Raw genomic sequence first — 9,524 nt, 5'->3', positions numbered from 1 at the left:
ATGAGATTAATAAAAGCACCAAACTTATTGCAAAGCATATTTTTATTTATCTTTGTTATATGTATTGTAAATGTTCACAGCTTCTTTGTGATGTTTCAGATACTAGCAGAAGGTTGTCTAATGTAATGAAATGTGCTCTATAAATTTCATAATGTCAATGACTGGATGATATTTTATTTTCAAATAAAAAATGTCCTGAGATCATGAAAAAATAGACATACTCAAACAAAATTAAGTTCAGAACGTAAAAATGGCAGAGTGGTTCAGTTCTCTTGATTGGCTGGTACAGATGTAGGCTGTGATTGAAAAACAAGGAAGAACGCAGTATAGGAGGATAGGCATAAATAAACAGAATATATCTAAACAAAGAAATTTGGAGGGCTTAAGATTAATGCTTTTAATAGAATCACCTATTTTTAAGAATGATTTCAAAATTATATTTTATATTTTATTATTTAGAGAATATCAGTTTCTGTGATCAAACCCATGTGGACAAGACCTTACACATTTGATACAGTGCATTACCCCTGTACAAATGGGAAAAAATTGTGTTTAACATTTCTAAACCAATATGGCTGTTAATTTCTGTATAATGCCAACCCAACATGGTACGAGTGGGGTACCTTTTCCAAAGTTGACAGCACAGCTAAGGTTTCCAAAAATTCAAATTATATATATTCCAGGTTCTGCAGTCATCTGAACAAAATTATAGAGACATCCAGCACACTCCATTAATAAAAAAGGAAGAAAGGTAAAAAAAAAAACAAAAAACAGAAAACAGCAAAGTTTTGTTACTGTTCTGGTACCTGGCACCATTTTTTTATTAGCTTCTTAATCATCATCTGGCAAGTAAACATTCTAGAGTAACATCATTGAAAACAGCTCTGATAAAGCACGGTCACTATTAATGTATCATAAAGCAGACACAAGATAGTTTTACATTCACAGAGATATGATACAGTACTGTTCTAAGTTTATAAGAGGATATAATTAAAAGTCATTATTTGAGATGTGATTCTACTTTTTCATCAGAGGACCCAAGGGAGGTATGACACAACTCTGGTAAAAACAATGTACTTTCTTAGATAGTGTTTCCTGTCATTTAGGTCATGGTTTTAGGTATTCACTGCTCTTGATGAACATCAGCTAAAAACCATTTATAAAAAACAATAAACCCTACTTGGATTCATAAAAAGATGATGGAGTGGAAGCAAGCTAGACTCAACCTAACTAGTATTTTACCCAATTTATCATGTTTGAATGGTAAGAACTCTGGGGATGAAAGGAGACACCAAGTAGAACTTCAAAGCTTTGGGCCACAACCAAAATACAGCATCGTTTCAAATAGAAACAGCCAAACCCATTTGGTTTGTCCCATTTGGTTATGTCCAAGGGTGTAGACTCCAATATTTCATCATCTACTCAGTCATCCAGGAAGTAGAGATCAGTTACTGTACTTTGATTGAGCTCAACTCAATCATAAGGTTAAGTGGTAGAACTGCATGATTAATTTTTCTTTATATCCAGAATCACTATATAAAAGTAGACCAATTAATTTATTCCTCTGAGAGTAGTAAATGGTGCAGCCAGAAGTCAGAGATAGTCAGTCATATTATTCTACAGACTGGAATGTTCTATACCCAAACAAATGGGATGAGCAAATTCTATTTTAGACTATCAAATTATCTTGCTTAAACTCCTAGATTTAAGTATAATAATTGTCTGCTAGATGATAAAATTTAGTTTCCTAGTCTCATCTTACCTTACTGTTCTATACAGTTGGAAGATGTTATTACTTTCCATAATGAAAAAAATGTTTTTTGGATTATTGAAACTGTATATGTTGCTTGTAAATAAATTTACAAACAAATATTTAAATGAGGTACTACAGCTTTTCCACATTTCAAATATAAATACTGTTACTGTTTTGGAAATTCTACTTTCAGATTTTTTAACTGACTAAAAGTTGTCTATTTAAAACTATTAATTCTATAGATTATTATAAATCTCCTTTATGAAATAATGTAATAAAATACAAATAGAAGTAACTGTGTTTATATATATAGAATACACATAATGTCAGAAAGTCCAAACAATATATTTTGATGTTTGATACAGTTCATTTGAGGGATTGAGCCTTAATGTCAACTAAATTTCATAATCATGTTTACATAATTAGAATACAATACTAAGTTATTACTTTCAACATCTTTTATTTTTTGCTCACTACAACTTTTACTTTCTTTGTATATAACTGCATGTATGTTTTTATATGTAAGAATATCTTTCCAAACACCTATATACTTATCTATAAATAAAAAATTCATGCCTCTATACTATTTTCAAACTGAAATTTAAGTAAAAAGTTTAGGGTCATTTCTACAGATTAGTAAATATGCAATAAAATTAACACTGTCATTATGAGGGAGGTTTTATAATTTATTCAGCCAAACCCTCCTTAATAGATTTTTGTTTCTAAAATCTTGCTAGTATCAACAAACATGCAATGTGAATTAGTAAAATACAGAAGCTAAAATGTTCCATGGTTAAAGAAAAGGAAAACCATCTAATCATATATATATATAGCATAGACTTTCACAACTTATTAAATTGAGAAACTATTTTTTTCTTACATAAATATTCTAAGTTTTGCATTTTCAACCCTAAAAGCATTTTTAAACTTACTTAATATTATCATTGATATACCTAGAATAGTTCTGGCTATCATGGTAATAAAAGTGTCAGGTAGAACTCTTTAATTTAATAATAAATCTCTTACTTTTCTCTTTGCTTTAAAAAAAAATCCTTTGTGCTGAAGATTTACTATATTTTTATCATTCCTTTTTAAGGAACAGAGATTAAACAATGAATGTTTTCACCAAAGAGCTTTGACTCTATTAAATATATTTTGGGAAACAAGTTCTCATTTTCATGTTTTTTTCTGTTTAATGTTTTTTGCAAGGAATTTATATAAAGTACAAAAATTTAAATACAGGGCTTGATAGTTTATGCACATATAAATACATCTGATCATATTTCATAATATAATATAGAATCTTTCTAGTATTTCAGTAATCTTTTGTTTCTTCCTTATTAATGACTGCAAAAAATAACCAGTATCCTGATATTCATCATTTTCATATGTCCATTGTTGAAATTCATATAAATGAGTCACAAATTACTCTGTGTCTATCTTATTAAACTCAATATTTATCCATGTTTTGGGAAATAGCAGTATTTATTTTTTTAAAAAATTACTTGTTATGCTAAATTTCTTTATATGAATATGCTATCATGTAGCTGTTTGTTAATTTTACCACTAATGGGCATTTGGATTGTTTCCTACATCAAGAAACTATGGAAGACCAGAGATTTTTATCTCAGTTATAAGCTAATTAGCTTGCCTGCTAAAGTCTTATAGTCCCTACAATCTTTTATTTGTTTGTTTGTTTGTTTGTTTTTAGTCCTTATAATCCTTATGGAAAACAGGAGACTCCTGTGTCAGAGAAAAAGGACTTTATTTCTCATGATAGAGCAGGCAGCATGAGCTTCGTGGTCTTGTCAGTTCCCTGTGCCATCTTCCAGCCCATTTCCATGGATATGATGCCAAGGCAGGACCACATGGATAATGCCCATGAAGTGGGTCTGTATCACAGGTGAAGAACTCTAGGTTTAGGATATTTAGGAGCACCTGGGTGGCTCATTCGGTCGAGCGTCCGACTTCGGCTCAGGTCATGATCTCACGGTTGGTTGGTTTGAGCCCTGCGTCGGGGTCTGTGCTAACAGCCAGCTCAGAGCCTGGAGGCTGTTTCGGATTCTGTGACTCCCTCTCTCTCTGAACCTCCCCTGCTCATGCTGTCTCTCTCTCTCAGAAATAAATAAAAACGTTAAGAAAAATTTAAAAAGAAAGGATATCTAAAATCATGAGGGGTATTCGGAAAATCTGCCCAATCTTTGACCCAGAGGAGGAAATTTCATTTATTATCCTAGTCAGGAAACAAATCTGCTCCCTCGTACAGCAAGCGGCCATCTCTATCTTGCAAGGTTTTTCTGTACAAATATCTTTGAGAAGATCATTTGGAACAAAAGCTGTTGATGTCGTTTCATAAAACATGTAACTGTTGTGAAAATTTTGGTATGCATGTGTGGGGGAGTTGTGACATTAATGATTGAGAGTGTGCCTATAAATTTTTCTTTAGTTCAAACATTTTGCAAAGTGGTTGTACTGATTTATAAATCTTAAGCAATGGATTCAAACTGTAGTTGCTTTACATCTTTGCTGACATTAGGTATTGATATTGTTAATCCATTCAATTTCAGACTTTCTTTTCAGTACATAGTATATTTGATTGTGCTTTAAATTCAAATTTCCCTGTATCTGCAAACATAAAGAACCTTTTCATTTATTTACAGAAGAAGTATCTATTCAAGTTTTTGTTCATATTTTTACTGGATGGTCTCTCTTTTGTTGTTGATCTCTACAAGTTATTTATATATTCTGCATATGAATTAATTGTTTATGGAATTACCAAAATATAGTATCCGAGTATGGCCTAAATTTTTTACCATCTGAATAGTGTCTTTTGAACACTAGAAACTCTTAGTTTTGAGAAAGACCAATTAATAAATATTTTTCTTATCTGGTTAGAGTTATTTTCATGTATGGTATAAAAGCTGTTTTTAAACCATAATGTCATAAAGACATTCTTTTATATTTTATTTTAGACATTTATTAGCATTTAAATCAGAGTCTATTTTTCCGCTCACATTAATATCTGTATATGCTAGTGATAATGGCTCACTTTCATTTTCAATTGTGATATTTGACCCTACTGTTTGTTGAAAGACCACCCATTCTGACTAAGTTCCAAATAGCAGCTTTGTCAAAATTTGTAGAGAGAGAGAGAGAGAGAGAGACAGAGAGACAGAGAGAAAATCTAGTTTTTAAGCTTTTCTAAGTCTCCATTTCTTCAATGCTAAACAGAAGCTTCTCAATGTGGATTAAATAATATACTATAAGGTACTTAAACAGTTATTTCACAGCATAAGAAGAACTAAATCAGTTTTATGCTATATCAGTTTATATAGATTTTTTTAGGAGGGGACCAGTCCAATACAAAATATTACATCATGACTGGAACTAAAAGTTTTGATACATTTCTAAAACATATTGAAATATTTTCTAAAACATATTTATCTCAAAGTTAGTTTACTTAAATGCTATGGATTATTTATTAATATCAGGTGCTAAATAGGTAAGGTACCTTTACTTAGCACTAATACATCTTGGAACACAATTGTATTCCCTTGGATATGTGAATTTTTGTTCCTATTAGCAATGGATTTTGCATAAAAAATATGATAAAACTCTGATTCTATTTTCATCATAGGCAAAAGTTCTTATATATTCTATTCCTCTTTCCAGTGTGGGTGTTTGTGTTGTATTTATCTTTGACTTTGGTGTTTAGAAAAATTTTCAGATTAGGTCTTTTCATTAACACTGATTGGCACTTGGCATGACCTCTCATTATTAGGGAAGAAGTTTTTCTTCAAACAACACTTTTTTGGGGAATGCCAATTCAGATAGGTCTGGTGATTCTTTCCCCTCCGCTTATTTCAATAGAAGGAATACCAATTTGTTTTCTATTACTAAAATGTCAATAATTTTATATGCTTCTATATTCATCAGTTTCCCATAGAATTATGCAGTAGACTAATTCCTTTTTTTTTTTTTAATTTTTTTTTTAATGTTTTATTTATTTTTAGGAGAGAGAGAGAGAGACAGCGTGAGCAGGGGAGGGTCAGAGAGAGAGGGAGTCACAGACTGAAATAGGCTCCAGGCTCTGAGGGCAGTCAGCACGGTGCCTGACGCGGGGCTCGAACCCACGAACCGCGAGATCATGACCCAAGCGAAAGTCGGACGCTTAACCGACTAAGCCACCCAGGCGCCCCGACTAATTCCTTTTTTTATTCTACATTCTTTTACTTTGGTAATTTTAACATTATTTCAAACATCTCTTATAGGGGAAAGATTATGTTTTTTATTTTTGGGAACCCACACTTGAGTACAATACATATACAAGGCCAGTTACATATAAACTAAGAAATGAGTGTACACTGAGCCAAGCTTCCAAAATGTGAAGTGCATTAAAGTTATTGAGTCAGGTCATATACTCAAATCACTTCAGCAAAGAAAATTATTACACTAATCATAAGATAAGTAATAAACAAGCCAAGTTTTAGGACAAATAATACCTATAGCTATATTAATGATTAAATTTAACAGGCATTATTAAAAGAAATTCAAATCTTTTTAAAAACTAAGAAGTCTAATAAATAATATCCAAACTATTATCTCCAAGCTAATTTTTATTTGCCAGTTGGCGATTTTATTCATTCCTAAAATATTTGTAATTTTGTGTTAGTGTACTAACAAACATTTGTATGTAAACTACATGAAATCATGAAATACGTTTTTAAGATATTACTGATACTGGTAGCTAAGGAGAATCCCAAGGCCAAGATTTTTTTAAGAAATACTTTAAGATATTCAACAAGAAAAAACAAAGTAGGAAAATAAATATTATTTTTCACTAGACATAAAAGAAGAAAAAATAAGAAAGCAAGTTTGATAGTAGTCACAAATAAGAAATAGCCTCATCACATTCTTAACAAGTTTTATTTTCCTGGTGAATTTCAGTCTGACTGTATTCATGTATCTAAACGTTGCCCACCTGCCATTCTCATTAGCAGATTTAAGAATACGCTTTTGCTGTTTTTTCAATGGTTTCATTACACCCAACATTCTGTATCTGAGATGCTTCACAACAACTTGGATGCAAGTGTCATATAGGATGCCAAAATTCTATTTATTTCCTACTCGATCGTTGTTAATACATGAAGCAAAGTTAAAAGAAAACTGAAACGTTTACATCTATTTTTAAAAGATTTTTTATCAAAACACAAAATACCATTCTTATATACATTGATTTTATGTGACTATTTGATCATATATAATACAGAGCAGCTTCATGGTGACATAAATTGTGATGTTTATAATTGTGATGTAATGTTACATAAATGTGATGTTTAAGTGTGATTATTCTATCATTCAGAAAAAGAGAATATTCTTGGGGCACCTGGGTGGCTCAGTCGGGTAAGCATCTGACTTCGGCTCAGGTCATGATCTCACAGTTCATGGGTTCAAGTCCCACATAGGGCTCTGTGCTGACAGCTAGCTCAGAGACTGGAACCTATTTCAGATTCTGTGTCTCCCTCTTTCTCTGGCCCTCCCCTGCTCATGCTGTCTGTCTCTTAGAAATAAATAAAACATTAAAATTTTTTTAAGAAAAAAAAGAAAAATAATATTCTCTGCTTTCCACTGATCAGCTATTATGATCTTTTGTAACAGTTTTGGAAAGTATAAACATTCACACAAACAACATATAAATAGGTTATCATTAATGCATGTGTTTATGTTACTAATGGTAATATGTTAATACTAATAAATTTATACTTCATATGTAACAATGAAGTACATATACAGTATGTATAAGTGTATATATATTTAGTATATATATACAAATAAATATACATGCATATTTAATATTATCCAAAATATACGAAAGTATATAACTAATACATCAACAGACCACCCAAACACATATGCATCAAAGCTAGGAAGATAATATGCATAAATACAGTATATCTCATTTCTGTACTTGGCATGACTTACAAGAAGTTTGTATTATTTCTGTTTTCCATTATATTTCTAGTTTCTTATTGTTTTCATCCAGCCTAAATCTATTTCTAGTTCTTTAAATAATTAGATAAACAAAATTTTTATCTGTGAAGCATCTATGTATTAGTGGTTCTGTTTTGAGTTACAGTTTTACAGTAACATCAAGTACTGACACTGTTAAGAAGCAGCTCAGAAGACTCCTGTGGATTTCATATTTACTAACTCTGGCCTCCAGTTTGAAGTAATACCAAATTTCCACTCGATCATCAAATCAAAAGGGAAACCCCATTCTTTGGGGTTCAGTGGTATGTGTAACCCAAAGTAACCAGGAAGTAGTTTATTTGTAGCCCAATGAAAATCTTGTCACACTCTGTGTTAAAAACGTTCCTCTTTTGGGTATTAAGACCTCTAACCCAATTTTTCTAGTGAATGATTAGAAATAAAAGTGAGAAAAACCATTTTATCTTTTACCTCTTAATTTCTAGATAAATGGCATACACACACATATACAAAAATTATGGTTTGGTACATGAGACTTCTGTTCACAATTTATAGAGAATTTTTTTCACATATACAAATTAGGTGAAGCTTCAAAAAGCTGCCAATTTTTTTCACTTTAAGAACAACTAGCAACTGACAAGTATCCACAGTTGACCCTTGAACTATACGGGGGTTAGAAGCCCCTTACCCTCCCCCCCAGTAGAAAATTCACTTTTAACTTTTGACTCTACCAAAACTTTACTATTGTTTACTAGAAGTCTTAGCAATATCATTAACAGTCAAATAACACATATTTCGTATATATGTATTATGTACTGCATTCTTACAGTAAAATATGCTTGAAAAAAGAAAACGTTAAGAAAATCATATGGAAGAGAAAATACATTTACGGCACTATACTGTACTTGTTGGAAAAAAATCGGCATATAAATGGATTCACACAGTGCAAACCTGTTATTGAAAGGTCAACTCTATTTGTCTCAAACCATTCTGATTTGATGGGCCATTTTTTTCTTTAGGATAATTTCTATCATAGTAACCATGCCGCTCATGTGTCTAGTGGTTATTTGCTTTGTCATGGCCCCCAGTGCTTCAGGGTCTTACCACTACCATTTCATTCAGAAAATCTGTTTCAATGGCTGTTTCAGAGGGAGACAGTTTATAAAGTTATAATATGTAAAATATTCAGGCAAGAAATAAAATGATATATTTAAGGAACTAAAAGTAGTTTCCTACTTAAATATTAAATGATTATATTAGAAATACATATAAAAAGGAATGGGACATGATGATGGAGAGTAGACAAAAACATGAAGAATCTCATGTGCTAAACTGAAAAGAGGTAAAGATGCTCAGATTTTAGAATCACATATGAGAATATATATATCTATGTATATATAGAATCATATATATATATAGAGAGAGAGAATCATATCTTCCAGCACAGATAAGAAGAATCCCATAGAATATATGGGTGGCAGAGAGAATATGTTTTGTGAAATGTTTTTTCTCAATAAGAGCTATTTATCTAGATCCAAGAATTATAGAAATATGTATTTTAAAATATTATTTTGTTTTTTATAGGTTGAAATAAAATGGTCATTTCTTAGAATTTAGTGAATCTGTAACTAAAGAAGTAAAATCATAGACAATAATATTGACAATATCAAATGGCACATATGGATCTCTCTTTTAATATCTATTGTGAGCTGAATATGATATTTGTAAAGTACTTTACTATTCATTAACTATATTTCCATATAAGAAGAGAAAGCTTTAATTT

The sequence above is a fragment of the Crocuta crocuta genome, unplaced genomic scaffold (assembly GCF_008692635.1).
Source record: "Crocuta crocuta isolate KB4526 unplaced genomic scaffold, BGI_CrCroc_1.0 scaffold517, whole genome shotgun sequence".
NCBI lineage: Eukaryota > Metazoa > Chordata > Mammalia > Carnivora > Hyaenidae > Crocuta > Crocuta crocuta.
The sequence above is the reverse complement of the archived record's forward strand: the minus strand, read 5'-3'. Positions refer to the sequence as shown.